An 18,744-nucleotide genomic window follows, 5' to 3' on the forward strand; every position below is an offset into this window, starting at 1 on the left:
TTCATTTAGTCAATTTAGAACATTATTCCTTGTTTACAATAATCACATTATTTCCCTCCCTTCCCTCCATCCACCCTTCCCATAGCCAATGTGCAGTTTCATTGGGTATTACTTCTGTCCTTGATCAGAACCTATTTTCATGTTGTTGGTATTTGCACTAGGATGATCATTTAGAGTCTACATCCCCAACCATATCCCTTTGATCCATGTATTCAAGCAGTTGTTTTTCTTCAGTGTTTTTACTCCCACAATGTTTCCTCTGGATTTGGATAGCAGTTTTTCTCGTAGATTCCTCCTAGTTATTCAGGATCACTGCATTGCCACTAATGGAGAAGTCCATTATATTCGACTGTACCACAGTATGTCAGTCTCTGTGTACAATGTTCTCCTGGCTCTGCTACTTTCACTCTGCATCACTGCCTAGAGGTTGTTCCAGTTCACATGGAATTTCTCCACTTTTTTATTCCTTTGAGCACAGTAGTATTCCATTACCAACATATACCACAATTAGTCAGCCATTCCCCAATTGAATGGCATCCCCTCCAATGTTTTGCCACCACAAAGAGCGCAGCTATGAATATTCTTGTTCAAGTCTTTTTCCTTATTATCTCTTTGGGGTATAAACCCAGCAGTGCTATGGCTGTATCAAAGGGTAGACAGTCTTTTAGCACCCTTTGGGCATAGTTCCAAATTGCCCTCCAGAATGGTTGGATCAATTCACAACTCCACCAGTAGTGCATTAATGTCCCTACTTTGCCACATCCCCTCCAGCATTCATTACTTTCCTTTGCTGTTATGTTAGCCAATCTGCTAGGTGTGAGGTGATACCCCAGAGTTGTTTTGATTTGCATTTCTCTGATCATAAGAGATTTAGAACACTTTTTCATGTGCTTATTAATGGTTTTGATTTCTTTTACTGAAAATGCCTATTCATGTCCCTTGCCCATTTTTCAATTGGAGAATAGCTTGATTTTTTTTTGTGCAACTGGTTTAGGTCTTTATAAATTTGAGTAATTAGACTTTTTTGTCAGAGATGTTTGTTATGAAGATTGTTTCCCAACTTGTTGCTTCCCTTCTAATTTTGGTTACATTGGTTTTGTTTGTACAAAACTTTTTACTTTGATGTAATCAAAATTATTGATTTTACATTTTGTATTTTTTTCTAGCTCTTGCTTGGTTTTAAAGTCTTTCCTTTCCCAAAGATCTGACATGTATGCTCTTCTGTGTTCACCTAATTTGTTTATAGTTTCCTTCTTTATATTCAGGTCATTCATCCATTCTGAGTTTATTTTGGTGGAGGGTGTGAGATATTGATCCAAACCTAATCTCTCCCACACTGTCTTACAATTTTCCCAACAATTTTTACGAAATAGTGGGTTTTGGTCGCAAAAGCTGGGATCTTTGGGCTTATCATAGACTGTCTTGCTGAGGTCATTTTCCCCTAGTCTATTCCATTGATCCTCCCTTCTGTCTCTTAGCCAGTACCAAATTGTTTTGATGACCACTGCTTTATAGTATAGTTTGAGATCTGGTACTGCAAGGCCGCCTTCCTTTGCATTATTTTCATAATTTCCCTGGATATCCTCAATCCTTTATTCTTCCAAATGAACTCTGTTATGTTTTTTTTTTCTAATTCAGTAAAAAAAAAAACTTTCTTGGTAGTATGATGGATATGGCACTAAATAAGTAAATTAATTTGGGTAGGATTGTTATTTTTATTATGTTAGCCTGTCCTACACATGAGCAGTTAATGTTTTTCCAATTGTTTAGATCTAGTTTTAATTGTGTGGAGAGTGTTTTGTAGTTGTGTTTATATAGTTCCTGTGTTTGTCTCAGCAGATAGATTCCTATGTATTCTATATTGTCTAGGGTGATTTTAAATGGGATTTCTCTTTCTAATTCCTGCTGCTAAGATGGGTTGAAAATATATAGAAATGCTGATGACTTTTGTGGATTTTATTTTATATCCTGCAACTTGGCTAAAGTTGTTGATTATTACTACTAGCTTTTTGGTTGATTCTCTAGGATTCTTTAAGTAGACCATCATAGCATCCACAAAGAGTGATAGCTTGGTCTCCTCATTGCCTATTTTAATACCTTCAATCATTTCTCAAATATTAATTAGTGCCTGCTATGGGCCAGGCACTGTAGTATAGTGTTAGATTTGGGGTTCTGGAGATACAAAACAAACAAGAAACTGTCTGCCTTCAAGGAGCTTACATTCAAAGGTACAAAACCACACACACACACACACACACATGTAAATTTAAAATACAAAGACTTTACAAGTTAATTTCCAGGGGAAGTGCTAACATCTACATAATACTTATATGTGCCAGGTATTGTGTTAAAGAAAAAAAAATACACATTTACAATTATATCATCTGAACTTTATAACAACCCTGGGAGGTCAATGCTTTTTTCATTCCTATTTTATAAATGAGGAAACTGAGGCACAGATTAAGTGATTTCCCTAGGGTCACATAACTGGAAAGCAATCATTCAGGTTCACATTTGAACTCAGGTTTTCCTCACTCTAGATCTGTTCTCTGTCCATTAACCAAGAAGGTTTCATGTAGAGGTGGCTTAATTACAGCTTTTAAAAAACAGGGTTAGAAGACTGCAGGTTCCAGGCATTAGGGACAGTCTTTTTAAAGTGTAAGGGTTAAAATAGAGATTTTGACACAATAAGAGAGGCATGAAAACAAGAGGTTTTGTGAGGTGTTTAGTCCTTTCAGTTGTTTCAGTCATGTCTGACACTTTGTGACATCATTTAGAGTTTTCCTGGCAAAGATCCTGGAGTGGTTTGCCATTTCCTTCTAGAGATAATTTTAAAGATGAGGAAACTTAGATACCCAGGGTCAATTGTCTTGTCTAGGGTCATACAACTAGGAAGCATTCAGGCTAGATTTGAACTCAGGTCTTCCTGACACCAGACCCAGTGTTTTATCCACTGTACAATGTAGCAATAGCAAATTGGTTAATTTGGTAGATAAAGTGGAGAATTGGGTAAAGAGGTTGGGAAAGATAGCCTTGAGTCAGATTGTAGTGGTCTTTAAATGCCAAATTGAGAAGTTTATAGAAACTCTTTTAATCATTATTACATGAATGAAAGACAGTTTCTCAAGAGATCTCTAGGGATAAGATCTATAAGAGTTTAGGAAGAAGATCTTATCCATTATCACCTATGGGACCTGGGGCAAGTTACTTGACCTCTATAGGCTTTAGTTTTATCATCTCTAAAGTGAGGGACTAAATGATCTTTAAGTTCTGATTCCAGCTTTACTGAATAAAGAATGGCTGAAGGTCTCACAATCATTTAATTGGATATTATTAGTTAATTGTCTTTTAAAAAGTCCATAAAGTAGATAGTTCTTTATGGCTAACATAATTAGTTATGCATGTTGGTAAAAATTAATTCTTTTCTTCCCTAGTACTCCTTGGAGAGAAGTTCTTGTAATCCAATTATGATTGGATTCAGATTTTTTTATGTGTGATTTCTAAATACTGTTTGAGATTGAGCACTGGAGGCAAGGAAAGGTGATGGTGTAGAGTAAGCTATCCACAGAATTCAGATTCACTTGTTAGAGTGAAGGTTTAGACACTTCCAAAAGAGGTAGATGAGGGAAGAAGGAGGATCTCATTTCACTTCTCTGTAATACTGTTTCCTAAAAGGGGAAATTTCCAGACACAAAAGTAGAACCATAAGGATAGAGAAAATTATAAGGATAGAGAAATGTTACTCTCAAATGTATGGTTTCTGGAAATTTAGCCCCTCAATAGGGAATATAGGAGCTAAATGGTTATAGTCTCCTTAGGAGAAAAATAAATTTTGTGTCACAAAAAGATACATTAACAATTTTAGTCCTTCTTTGTCTTCATGAAATTACTTTAGACTTTGCTCTGGGTAGGGTTGGGGGTGGAATTAGAACTATAGTCCTAGTGGAACATTTTCCCCGAATTTAATATATGCACTCAAGGATATAAATTTCTCTGAGTACTGCTTTGGCTGCACATTCTAGATGTTGAAAGGATGTCTCATCATTGTCATTTTCTTCAATGGAATTATTGTTTCTATGATTTGCTCTTTAACCAATTTTTGATAATCATATTATTTAATTTCCAAATATTTTTTGATTTGTCTCTCCATATACCCTTACTAATTATTATTTTTATTGCATTATGATCTGAAAAGGTTGCATTTATTATTTCTACTCTTTTGTACTTTTTTACCATGTTTCTATGCCCTAGTACATGGTCAATCTTTGTGAATGTACCATGTGCTGTTGAAAAGAAGGTATATTCCTTTTTGTCCCTATTTATTTTTCTCCATATATCGATTGATTTTTCTAATATTTAATTCACATTTAATTCAATTCAATTTAATTCTCTTACCTCTTTCTTATTTATTTTTGGTTTCATTTATCTAGATCTAAAAGAGGAAGGTTCAGGTCTCCCACTAGTATAGTTTTACTGTCTATTTTGTCCATGAGCTCCACTAGTTTCTTCTTTAGAAATTTAGATTCTATACCATTTGGTGCATACATGTTGAGGACTGATATTTCCTCATTGTCTATATGCCTTTTGTCAAGCTGTAATTACCTTCCCTATCTCTTTTAACTAGATCAATTTTTACTTTGGCTTTTTCAGATATCATGATTGCAATTCCTGCCTTCTTTCCCTCAGTTGATGCCCAATAGAGTCTGCTCCAGGCTTTTACCTTTACCCTGTGTGTCTACCTTCATCATGTGTGTTTCTTGTAGACAACATATGGTAGGATTTTGGTTTCTTTCCTTAATTTGAGATACCTAATTCCTAGAAATAAATCACTCGTGCCATTGCTACCCCCAAGGTATTTATGATAGAGCAAAAAAAGTAATTGATAAAGGCATTGAAATTGTAAGTAGATGAATTGAGTTCAAGTCCTGCCTCAGACACTTCTTAATTGTGGTACCCTAGGTAAGTCACTTGATATCTCAGAGTCCAAGTTTCCTAATCTTCAAATCTGGTGTAATAATCTTTGTACTATTTATCTCACAGGGTTGTTGTAAGGAAAAAACACTTTGCAAACCTCAATGACCTGGAACAATGGCTAATATTATTATTAAGTCATAAACATAAATCCTATTTTTGAATCAACCCTAAATTCCACCCACTTTTACCCCCCAGTGAAGCCTCACACAGCTAGGTTACTTGGAAACGATAACATTGTGAGAATGTACACCTCAGTCATCCTTTATTTGAGGACTAAATTTAGAGGATTCCTTGACCGCTGGGGGAAATTAGTGACCCAGAGTCTATGGCTACTCTTAAGTTACTGTAAAAATTATAGTACCACATAATATGTGGTAAGACTAGACAAGTGTCACCTCAACTACTCTGTCCCATCCTCAAATATTCCATCACCAAACTTAGAAGGATACTCTTCTTGCCTCATAAATGCAGAGGAGGAAGAAGGGACCATGTCAGTCCTTATCCTTCTTACTCCCTTGCATCTTTTAAACAGCACTGAGACCCTTTCCTGCTGGAGAGTTTGCTCTGACATCATCCATTCTCATCCCTTAATGATAGGTCTCCCTAGGTTGGATCTTGGGTCCATTCCAAAGCTACATTCCCCATTGTTCCCCCAATTCCACCCTCCTTTCCCCATTGCTGAAAGCTTGTTCTGAATAAAGTACAACTCTCACCATTGCCAAAAAGGATGCTTGCAGCTACTCAGGTGCTCTTCAATCCATATTCCTTAGCCTGCTATTTAAGACTCTTTTTGATCTAGCACTAACCTACCTTCAAAGCCTTCTTCCCATGTGATTTTTTCCTTTATATAACCTCTGTTCAAGCCAAGGCAGACAAATTGTTCTTCTAGATTTACATCTCAGTCTGCCTCCTTCCATTTAAAAGAGAAAGCTGAGACAAGCAAAACTTCATAACCAAAGTCATACATTTAGAGTGGGAAAATTTTAGGGAATTTGTCCCTCCGCTCCTTGGCCTTTGAAGAGACTATCTCTGCCTGAGCCTTAAGCAATCCCTGTGAGCTTCTTGCCCCCACCCCCACCCCAATCCCTCTTCTGCCACCCTCCCACCCCAAATAAATTAGTGAGTCTTTTACTTTAACTGTAAGACTCTTTTTTCTCATCATTTTTGTCTTTGAATCTCCAGTGCCTAGACAGGCTACATTAGAAGTAACTAATAAGCAATACTTAATTTCTTGATTTAATAGAATATTACATCCATCACAGAGAAATTAGGGCATAGTTAGGTAAGTCATTCTCTACCTTTAGAAGACAGCAATAATATGAACTTACCTGAAAACTTTGGAAAGCAATCTGGAATTATACCCAGAGAGCTATAAAAGTGCATACCCTTAGACTCAGCAATATTATTGCTGGGTTTGTTTCCCAAGGAGATCAGGGGAAAGAAAGAAGCTATATGTTCCAAAATATTTATAGTAGCTCTCTTTGTGGTGGCATAGGATCAGAAATTGAAGGGGTGTGTCCATCAGTTGGGAAATGGCTAAACAAATTATAAAATATGATTATAATAAAATACTAAAGAAATGATAAGCAGGCTAATTTTTAAAAATTGGAAAGAACTGCAAATGATAATAAACAGTGAAATATGTAGAAGCAAGGGAACATTTTATATATAGCTTCAGATTGTGCTTGAAGAAGAATTTGTCAGTGTTCAGCTCTAGAGAATAAACTAAAAAATGGAAACATAAAATATATAATCAATCTATCTATCTATCTATCTATCTATCTATCTATCTATCTATCTATCTACCTATCTACCTATCGATCTATCTATATCTGTAGCCAGATATGGGAAGGAGAGGGAAGAGCTGAGATACTTGGAAATAAATAAACTAATAACTAACAACAACAACAACAACAAAGGAGATAGCAACACAATGACTTCCTTTGTTTCACTGCCTTGTTAGTTTATTTGTTTTTACCCCTCCTACCCCAAGACTAAAATGTAATTGAAGATATTGAATTATCCATTTTGGTACCTTGACTTCCCTGAAAGGAAATTAATTTCTCTCCCAATACAACAGAATGAAAAATTTATAAGCTTTGGAAATGATCGATCAACAATAACAACAGCAACAAAGCCTTTTAAGAAGTTTTCTGAATTATAGGATAACTGAATTGCAGGGAAGAGGCTCAGAGAAACACAGAGGAATTAAGCTGAATGGAGGGGGAGGTATTAGCATTTTAAAGTAAGATGACAAATGATTTTTTACTCCCAGCAGTTATTAATTTGTCTTTAAAAACCAGGGGCATGTTAACTCGTTCCCTACTGGATGAGGAAGTCTCTGTTTATGCTACCTACAAAAGAGTGAAGAGACTTTTTAATTGGGAAAAAAGTCAATGATTCATTGACTTCTTGAGCACCTTCAAAATGAATGTAAGCTTTGCTATTGATTCATTCACTTTCTCTTCCATCAAGGTGACCAATTTTCCTAAAGTGTTTCTGAGAACAAGGGCAAATGGTTTTAAGCCCCACAGAATCAGAACCAACAACTTTATATGTACATAATAAAAGCTACTGAAATGCCTTTCCTTTTCTTTGATACTTCCAGAATGGAGCTCTTTGGATTTTTTTGTCCTTCCTTTCCCAAACTTGGACAAAGCTCCTAAGACATTTCCTCATGAATTAAAACCTTTTACAAAGAAAATCAACCATTTGGGATTCCTTCCAGCTTTAAGCCTTTTGCTCTTGATACACTAAAAAATGGAAACATAAAATATATAATCTATCTATCTATCTATCTATGAAAGGGAAGCCTTTTTTTCCCTTTTTCCTTAAAATTCTGTAGGAATTTAATTAATGCCCTGAAGTAGTATTTCTACAGGTATTTACCTAATATTATTACCTAATAATAATCTGTAGGTATTTACCTAAAGCTCTGAAGTGGTATTTCTATCTACAGATCAGTATAGAGTCATTGGTAGCCATCACTCCCATTTTCCAGGTATGTACTTAGAGGAGTAATGAGGGTATATGACTTGTCTGTTTTTACATGATATGAACGATCTGCTCTCCACCATGCCTGGAAATCTCTATTGAAGTTCTCATCAAACCCCCAAACCCAATTCAAATTCTACATCATCTCCCACAATATCTCCCCTGATCTCTCCTGAAACTTAAGCTAGAAGGGATCTTTGTATATCTCTTTACATTGTCACTTTACACTATCACTTTCTATTTTATATTGTAGTTTGAATACTTGTATTATTTACCTACTGGATTACAAACTCTTTGAAGTCTCCACATTATTTGTTTTAGTCATCTCCTTTATGCCCAAAACAGTGCTTTGAATATAGAAAATACTTTTTTAAAACAAAAAGAAATGTTTATTGAAGTGAATCAAAAATGGAGAGAAAGCGAGAAGAGGGGTGGAAAATCATTTGTCTCTCTAATCCTGATATAAGAAAAGGAAAAGAATAGAAAATAGAGGTAACAAAAATGGAGAGAAAAGATAGAAAGGGAGGGATATAAGTGAAAGAAGAAGAGTATTTTAGGTTAATTAAGTATATATTTTAATAGTCCCCTTATACATTTCTTTAAATCATCAACTGTGATGAATAAAAACTGCATTTATGAACAAAAAGTAGAGAGCATTATATTTGGATTAAGAGGACCTGGATTCTAATTCCAGCTGGGATACTTACTGTGTAACCTTGGGCAAATTACTTCTATTCTTTCCCTAAAAATTAGAGGGTTGGACTACAAGACTTCCAATTTCCCTTGCAGTTCTACATGATTAGGTACTATGATTACATCAGATTTTTCTCCCTCATCCAATGGAACATGCTAACAGAGGGTAGGCATGTATATATACAATATAAATAAATATATATACACTATCTATCTGTCTGTCTCTGGCTATGTTGTGTCCTTTTCTAGACATTAACTGACTGTGAAGGAACTTTGGCATTATATGAGTTCCTTTCCCTCTCCAGTCCTAATTGCAATCCAATCTACAGCTATTTTAATTTGCAGCGAAGTTTTCGTGAACCAGGCTCACTCTATCACTCATTCTCTCCAATCATCCTTTGCAAGGAAGAAAATCTACATAAATGTTGATCCTTTCAGTCCACTGGGACAGCTTGTGTTTATCCATGCCTTCTTGTCTAACCTAATCACTAGCTGTTTTTACAAGCTATCATAACTAGAGTGAACACAATTTTTCTTAATTTTGTCATCTGCTTTTTAGAAGACTATTAAATTAATTTACGGGGCAATGCAGTCTCTTTATCCTCTTCTAACATTTTTCTAACAGAGCATATGTTCAACATTGAAGGCCACAGGGAATAGAGTTCATTTGCATTCTGTACCCTGCTACATTGAACTAGGTGAAAGCAAGTAGTCAACATTTCACCTGAAAGCCAGATGGATCTGACTTGATACCAATGGCTACATAATTGAAAGGGGGAGAGATAGTATTGCACTGTACTAAAAGTGAAGAAGTACCTTCCAATCCTGCCTTGGATAATAACTAGTGGGGTGACCATAGGCCAGTCACTTAATTGTTCTGTCTCAGTCTCTTCATCTACCAAATGAGGATAAAAATATTTACCTTAAAGGGTTATTATAAGGCTATAAATGAGAAAATATATGAAAATATTTGAAAATATTAAAGCACTATGTCAATGCCAACTATTCTGATGCTCTTTGAGAGCTGAAATGGCCTTCGTTTTTGTCTTTGTAATTCCAGTGTGTAGGGTATTTCCAGGTAAATGGCAGAGCCCATTATAGGAGGTAGAAGTGAGGTGAATCTCAAAGGAAGAGGTACTCTCTCCCTCCCTCTGGCCCCCATCCTTGGAATGTAAGAGAGCCCAACTCATATCAAACCCCTTTTTGTCCTCCCTCCTGGGCCAGCAAGGGAGGGATGCTAAATGGCTGAAATGAAGAAAATATACATTTCAACAGTTAGAACAATGTCTGGCACAGAGTAGGTGCTTGATAAAAGCTTATTGATTGATCTCTGCACGAAAGGATGGAGGTAAAAGATGAGCTGCCATGTTCAGGGAAGAGCAAGCAGGACAGTTTGATTTAAATGTAGGTTATATGTACAGGGGAGACATAGAAATTAATCTAAAACAATAGTTTTGAGGCAGATGGTTAAGGGTGTTAAATTACAAATGGAGGATCATATTTTATCTCAGAAAATAAAATAACCCATTGTGACTTATAATAAGCCCAGAAACATCAACTAGGGAGTTGACCCACAACCAATGGATCTAGGATATGATCTGTAACAAACTTGGCCAATATATCAAGAACATAATAAAAATTTACTAGGGTAGGGGAAGCTAAGGGTTTTGGGAGATGGAGTCAGACTTGGAGACAGGAGCATCTGGATTCAAATCTGCCCTCAGATACTTCCTATCTATTTGATTCCTGGCAAGTCACTACTCCAGTTTCCAAACCCTTAGCATTTTTCTGCCTTGGAGATGATGCCATCACTTCAATTCTAAGACAGAAGGTAAGAGTTATTTTACTCAGGTCATCAACAAAGAATGGAGGTGAAGATATGTTATACATACATGTAGACCCCCAAAACTTTGCATTTCTATAGAAATTGTCTCTTATTACTTGATAGGCATCCTCACTAATTCTGTCAAAGCTTCCAAAAACCTGAGATTTATAGAAATATAGAAATATATATATATATATATATGTATATATATATATATATATATGTTACCCTGATGCAAATCTCAGTGCTTCCACATTTTGGTGCTACATTTGAGGTATCACCCACCAAAATTATCATCGGTCAGATATTGAACTGTTTTTCAGTGAACCTCTTTGAACTGATGAGCTAGACTCATCCTTAAATGATGGGCACTAAATGTGTCATTGGGTCTGTATTAGTAGCCTTTCCCAGCTTCAAGCAGAGCATGAACTCCATAGTCAGAAAGCTTAAGAACACTGGATTGTCTCTATACCACAAGAAGATATCAATGTAGGAAGGTCTTTTATGGAGTTGTCTTTTTTTAAGTTGTTTTTTTTTATCATGAAGCTAACAAACATAAACATTTCAAATAAAAGGAAAAGCAAGAAAAAAGTTTGTATTAGAAACTGGGAACTTCTGTTATGTGCAGAATGTTTTTAAATTTTATAAATATATGTAACATACATGCCATATATGACAATTACCTATATATATAATTACCTATATATAAGCATAGTTATACATAAGTTATAGGTAATATAACATATTGCTATATGTGATATATAATTATATAGATCATTTTATTTATTTATAACATTTTAATAAACTAGTAATGAGTTTCATTTATTTGGCAGTGTTCTCTTTTTCTTTTGGTTTTCTTATGTATATTTTAAAAATTTGTTAATTTTCTTATTAAGGCTTCCTTTCTCGCAAATCCCCATAGTGCTTACCACCCACTAACCTGACACTCTCTTCCAAGAATAGAAGTCTTTTCTTGTAATAAATATGCATAATCCAACAAAACAAATCAACACATAGGCCAGATCTAAGAGCCATATGACAAAATGTTCCAAATCACTAATTATGAGAGAAATACAAATGAAAACAACTGTGAGGGTCCACCTAACACCCACAATATTACAAAGATGACAACAGGAGGAAATAGAAATTGTTGTACTGGATTGTGGGAGGACACAAATACCAATGAACTGTTGTCAGTGCTGTGAATTGGTTCAATCAGTCTAGAAAATAAATTTGGAATTATATCTCCCCTCCTCTGCCCCAGACACTAACCTCTACATGCCTTTGATCCAACAATACTACCGTGAGGCATAAACCCTTAAGAAGTCAAGACTGAGGATAAAGATCCTTATGTACAAGAATACTTATAAGAAGCAATTAATATTATAATGAATGACTTGAAAATAAAATGGTGCCCATTAACTATGAAATAGAACTGTCCTCTTTTAAAGATAAAAATATTATTTTTAACCACAGCATTAACATGATTAGTAACAACTTATCTAACACAAAAAAGAGGAAAAAAATTCCCTCCATTTTGTGAAGATAGGATTAACTCTCCTTTTGTCCATTTTTAGCTAAACAAATCAAGAACTTAAAAGTACCCCCTATTTGAGAATTTACAAGTCACTTACTAGAGTAAGCTCATACCTCCAAAGGTCACTACCTCCCTTCTTGGGCAATACTAGGCAAATTGAAAGACTCTGGTCCCTGTAAAGTGGGGGAGCAACAGGAAGTAACTTTGAGAAAACTGCTTTAAAAAGGTCAGCCTGAGGACTAATTCACTCTCTCTGGGTTGATGAGCATAACTGGAAGAGGAGACTTTTTTCCCTGCATCCTGAATGGGCTTGCAGTGGTGAGTGGAGTGATTCTCTCCTTGGTTGTTCAGTGAGGAGACCCTCTCTGTTCCTTGGCACTTCAGTGGGACACTCCCTTCAGCATGAGTTCTGGTGAGATTCTTGGTAGTCTTAGCCTCTGAAGGTTCTAGGTGGATTCTTCAGCATCTCCTGGCTCTTCGGATTTAGGCTTCCTAATTAGGCTTTTGGATTCTGGTGTGATTCGCTTTTGGATGTGCATTTATAGTCTGGAGACATTAGGATTAAACTTAGTGTAATTGTAGTGAGGCAGTATTTTCTGTCCCTTTATCTACATTTTCCCACTTTCACTCTTTCTACCTATTTTGTAAATAAAGTTGCTAAAAGTCATTTTGACTTAAGATGTCATATTTTTAAATTGAGGACCACAATATTACTTTAGAATTTTCATTTTGGCATAAAAACCTAAATTTAAATTCTTACAGTTTCTATGGTTCTTAATATTCTTTTCAAAATCCCTTTATTTTCTTCACTTGATTTCTTCCTCATGGGATTTAATTTTTAATATAAAATGCTTCTGAATTTACCTTTTAAGCATCCAACATTTTTAGACCCTGAAAACAATGGCCTTAAAATCTCATGCGTATCACCGAATCAAGTAATCATAGGTCTATAATTATAAGGGATCTCAGAGAACATAAAATCCAATCTCTTACAGTTGAGGAAACTGAGGCCCAAAAGGTTGACTGACTTAATCATGGTCACACAGTTTCAGAGGTGAGATTTTTAAACCAGCTTCAATCTAACTCTCCAAAAGTACTTTGGAAACTAAATCTTTGTAGAAATTTGAGATTTGAATTATTATTCTGACAATGAGTGCTTCTGTGTCTGTTGGTTTCACCTATTTCACCTCATTCTTTACTTTATGCTTTATGCTTCTTGTTTGTTTTCTGGACTCTTACCTATATCTATATCTTTATATATCTATATCTATAATCTGTATCTATATCTATATATCTACATATGCTTCAATATTTCTGCCTAGTGATTATACCTAAAGTTCATTTATCAAATATATAGCAATGGCTCATAAATCTATCTTTACCCCCACCCTGTTCTCTTCTCTGAGCTCCAGCCCTACATCTCCCACTGCCTGGTCAAATTTTCCATGTGTGTGTCCCATCAGCACCTCAACTGAATTTTCCAAAATCAAAGTCATCATCACTGCCTCTCCCCTACTTGCATCTACTTCTTTTCTCAACTTCCCTATTTACCTCTGTGACTTCAGAATCCACTAAGTTACCCAGCCTTAAATCTCAGAGGCATCTTTAATTCTTTCCTCCCTTTCAATATGTTTCTATTTACCTAGTTATGAACCTTGTTGAGGTCTTCATTGCTTCATGCTCAAATTGTTTATTAATCTCCTAACTGGTCTTCCTAACTACAAACCATTGTCTTTACAGTTACTCAAATTCCCACTTATTCAAAAATCTAACCATTTCACTTTTCTATTCACAAGTTTCTAATGGCTAGCTGTTACCTATATAACAAAATGTAAATTATTCAGTCTGGCCATTTTTATTATCACCTTAATTTTTATACCACAATTTTTTTCTCTTAGCACCAGCCCATAAAGGTAAAGCATGGAACCTTTACTGGTCACAAAGAAAAGCACTTGAGCAAAGCCAAATTATATATTAAATGGGCTGGACAATGCATTTAACATTCCATATCCAGGGACTTCTGGGTAAACATGGTGGCAATGTAGACCTAGGACTCTTCCTCTCCTCACCATCTACCAATATAGACTACCTCAAAAGGCCAAAAACCCCTCCCCAAATTCATATGAATGAAGGGACTCTAAAGTAGGGCTCAGTATTGAAGGTACATGGGATTTGGGCATTTCCATACGATAAGGGGGTGAAATAGCTTCCACCAAAACATGAGCTGATCAACCTTTCCCTACCCCACTGAGCCAGAGTCAGAGCCAGTGTGCTAGAATCAGTGAGTGAGCAAGGGGCACCTCTAGAGTGAGTAAGGAGTATCTAGGTCCTTGGCAGCTGACTAAGACCACCAATGATCCACGTCTGAGAGCAAGTCGACCTGAGACCCAAGCAGGCTGAAGAGCTCAGACCATGGGCACCCACACAGAGATAGTGCAGAGAAGGGCATTAAACAGTAGAAGCTGCAGAGACTAGAGAGGTGGCCTCAGGGAAAAAAAACACACTCCGTAGTTCCATACACAGACAGCCTGCTCTCCTCACTCAGACTTCTGACTAGAAAGGGAAGGGAAAAAACTACCATACTGATGGCAAACAATGCCCAGCAAAAACAACTTCCCGACACTAAGAAAAATAAGAAAAAGGCATTGACCCTGGATAATTTTTATGGAGTTAAAATCCAGACTAGAGAGGAAAGAGCATAAGAGAACATACAAATAAATGCACCAAAACCTTTCAAAAAAATGGAAATTGACCTCAATCTCTTGAAGAATTTAAATTGGAGCTTATCAAAAAGATGGAAGTATTTTGGCAAGAAAAGTGGAAATAGTTCAAAAAGAAAACAACAGTTTAAAGGATATCAATGTAGGAACTCCCAATTGGAGAAACAGCTGGAAGCCATGAAAAGCAGGATAGATCAAACCAAAAAAGAAAATCAAAAGAATATAGAGGAAAACCAATCCTTAAAGACCAGAATTAGGCAACTGGAAGCCAATGATCTTGAAAACAGCAAGAAATAATAAAGCAAAGTCAAAAGACTGACAAAAAAAGAAAACATAAACTATCTCACTGACAAGATGAAAAATCAGGAAAACCAGTCTCAAAGAGACAATTTGAGGATCATTGGTCTACCTGAAAACCGAGAAATAAACAAAAATATTGATAGCATACTACAAGAAATTATCCAAGAAAACTGCCTTGATGTTCTTGAACAAGGGGGGAAATAGACTTTGAAAGAGTTAATAGAACACCTTCTACACTAAATCCTCAAAAGACAACCCCAAGTAATGTACTTGCCAAATTAAAGAGCTTCCAAGCTAAGGAGAAAACTTTACAAGAAGCCAAAAAGAAACAACTCAGATATCAAGGAGCAGCAATTGGGATTACATAACATCTGACAGCTTCTACAGTAAAGGACCACAAGATTTGGAATATGATATTCAAAAAGGCAAGAAAATTGAGTTTTCAACCAAGGATCACCTACCCATCAAAACTGACTATATACTTCCAGGGGAAAGTATGAGCATTCAACATTATAGAAGATTTCCAAGTATTTATAAAGAAAAGAGCAGAACTAAGTAAAAAGTTTGATATCCAAACACAAAGATCAAGAGAAACATGAAAAGGGAAATAAGAAAGAGAGGGAAAAGAGGAAAAATGTTTTTTTTATTCAAACTTTCTTCTTTCAGGGCTACAATAAGATCAAATTATTTATATTAGCATATGGGGAAAATGTTATTTGTAACTCTCAAAAATTATATTCATTATTATAGTAATTAGAAGAATCATTTACAGGAAGAGACTGGGGGAATAAGTGCTTTAAGATGATATGCAAAAAAAGAAACAGAGAGGGAGGAATCGAAGATGGCACCAAGAGAAATTTGAAGGAATAAGATAAATAGGATAATCTATATCACACAAAGAGGCACATGGGAAGGAGAGGGGAAAAATACTATTACAAGAAGGAGAGGAAGAGACAGCAAATAGGTAATACTTAAACCTTACTCTCAGTGAAATCAATTCTGAGAGGGAAGAGCATCTAGATCCATTGGGATATTAAATTCTATCTTACCCTACAGGGAAAGTAAGAAGGGAAAACCAAGGGGGGAGTGGGCGGGGAGTACAAAAAGGGAGGGAAAGAGAGTAAGGAGGGAACTTAACAGACCCTAAAAAAGAAATAAGAAGGGAACAAAAAGGGAGGGGGAAGAAAGGGAAGCATAATAAGGGTGGGGATTAGGAGGATTGAATAAAAGCAAACTAGAAATTTAAAGTATATAGCAAAAGAAGAAAGGACAGAACTAGGAGAGGATATCAAAATGTTGGGGAATACGCAAGTGGCAATCATAACTTTGAACCTGAATGGGATGAACTCACCCATAAAATGAAAGCAAATAGCAGAGTGCATTAGAAACCCAAATTCTACCATATGTTATCTATAAGAAACACACATGAGGCAGGTAGACACTCACAGGGTTAGAATTAAAGGTTGGAGCAAAATATATTGGGCCTCAGCTGAGCAAAAGAAGACAGGAGTTGCAATCATGGTATCTGACAAAGCCAAAGTAAAAATAGATTTGATTAAAAGAGATAGGGAAGGTAACTACATCCTGATAAAAGGCAGTATAGACAATGAGGAAATATCAGTACTCAACAAGTATGAAACAAATGGTATAGCAACCAGATTTCTGAAGGAGAAACTAGTGGAGTTGAAGGAGGAAATAGAGAGTAAAATTATACCAGTGGGAGATCTGAACTTTCCTCTATCAAATCTAGATAAATCAAACCAAAAGAAAAAATATGAAAAGGTAAGATATGTGAATGAAAACTTATTATTAATGACATCTTATTATCTTATAAAAATTAGAGTTAATAGATATATGGAGAAAAATAAAGAGACAAAAAGGAATACACCTTCTTTTCAGCAGCACATGGTACATTCACAAAGATTGACCATTTACTAGGACATAAAAACATGGTAAACAAGTGCAAAGGAACACATAATAAATGCAACTTTTTCAGATCATAAGGCAATAAAATAATAATTAATAAGGGTACATGAAAAGGTAAATAAAACATTAATTAGAAATTAAATAATATGATTCTCCAAAATTGGTTAAGAAGATATCATAGAAACAATTAATAATTTCATTAAAAAATGGCAATGATGAGACATCCTTTCACAATCTATGGGATGCAGTCAAAGCAAAGTCAAAGTCAAAGGAGGACATGTATATCCTTGAATTCATATATTAATGAATTAGGGAGGGCAGAGGTCAACGAATTAGACATCCAAATCAAAAAACTTGAAAGTGAACAAATTAAAAATCCCCAGATGAAAACTAAATTAGAGATGCTAAAAATCAAAGGAGAAATTAATAAAATTGAAAGTGAAAGAACTATTGGTTTAATAAATAAGACTAGAAGCTGGAATTTTGAAAAACAAATAAAATGGGCAAAGTACTGGTCAATCTAATAAAAAATGGAAAGAAGAAAACCAAATTCACAGTATCAAAGACAAAAAGGGAGACTTCACCTCTAATGAAGAAGAGAAAATCAAGGCAATAAACACTATTTTGCCCAATTATATGGCAACAAATATGGCAATCTTGGTGATATGGATGAATATTTACAAAAATATAAATTGCCTAGATTAACAGAAGAAGAAAAATGATAGTTAAATAGAAAGAAAAAGAAATTCAACAAACCATCAAAGAACTCCCTAAGAAAAAAGGCCCAGGGTCTGATAGATTCACAAGTGAATTCTACCAAATGTTCAAAGAACAACTAATCCCAACACAATACAAACTATGTGACATAATAAACAAAGAAGGAGTTCTACCAAATTCCTTTCATGACACAAATATGGTACTGATTCCAAAGCCAGGCAGGTCAAAAACAGAGAAAAGAAAACTATAGACCAATCTCCCTACTGAACATAGATGCAAAAATCTTAAATAGAATAGCAGCAAAATGACTCCAGCAAGTGATCACAAGGGTTATTCATTATGATCAGGTGGGATTTATACCAGAAATGCAAGGATGGTTCAATATTAGGAAAACCATCCACATAATTCAGTATATTATCAAGCAAACCAACAAAAATCACATGATTATCAATAAATGCAGAAAAAGCCTTTGACAAAATACAACACCCATTCCTATTGAAAACAATAGAAAGTATAGGAATAGAAGGCCCTTTCCTAAGAATAATAAACAGTGTATATCTAAAACTATCAGCAAATATCATCTGCAATAGGGATAAACTAGAAGCCTTCTCAAAAAGATCAGGAGTGAAACAAGGATGGCCATTATCAGCTCTATTATTTAGCATTGTTCTAGAAACAATAACAGTACAATTAGAGAAGAAAGAGAAATTGAAGGTATTAAAAAAGGCAAAGAGGAGACCAAGCTATCACTCTTTGCATATGACATGATAATCTACTTAAAGAATCTTAGAGAAGCAACTAAAAAGCTAGCGGAAATAATCAACAACTTTAGCAAAGTTACAGGATAATAATAAATAAACACACATAAGTCATCAGCATTTCTATATATTTTCAATGCATCTCAGCAGCAAGAATTAGAAGGAGAAATTCCATTTGAAATCACCCTAGACAATATAAAATACTTAGGAATCTATCTGCCAAGACTAACACAGGAACAAAACTACAAAACTCTTTCCACACAATTAAAACTATATCTAAATAATTGGAAAAACATTAGT

At 35.3% G+C, this 18,744-nt stretch overlaps 1 protein-coding gene across 7 annotated transcripts in view; it reads right to left on the reverse strand.

The window, feature by feature from the left end:
* Positions 1-18,744, reverse strand: part of GAS2 (growth arrest specific 2) — a 218,991-nt gene that overhangs the window by 1,533 nt on the left and 198,714 nt on the right. The gene's annotated exons all lie outside the window — the stretch shown is intronic.

The sequence above is a fragment of the Monodelphis domestica genome, chromosome 6 (assembly GCF_027887165.1).
Source record: "Monodelphis domestica isolate mMonDom1 chromosome 6, mMonDom1.pri, whole genome shotgun sequence".
Classification (NCBI taxonomy): domain Eukaryota; kingdom Metazoa; phylum Chordata; class Mammalia; order Didelphimorphia; family Didelphidae; genus Monodelphis; species Monodelphis domestica.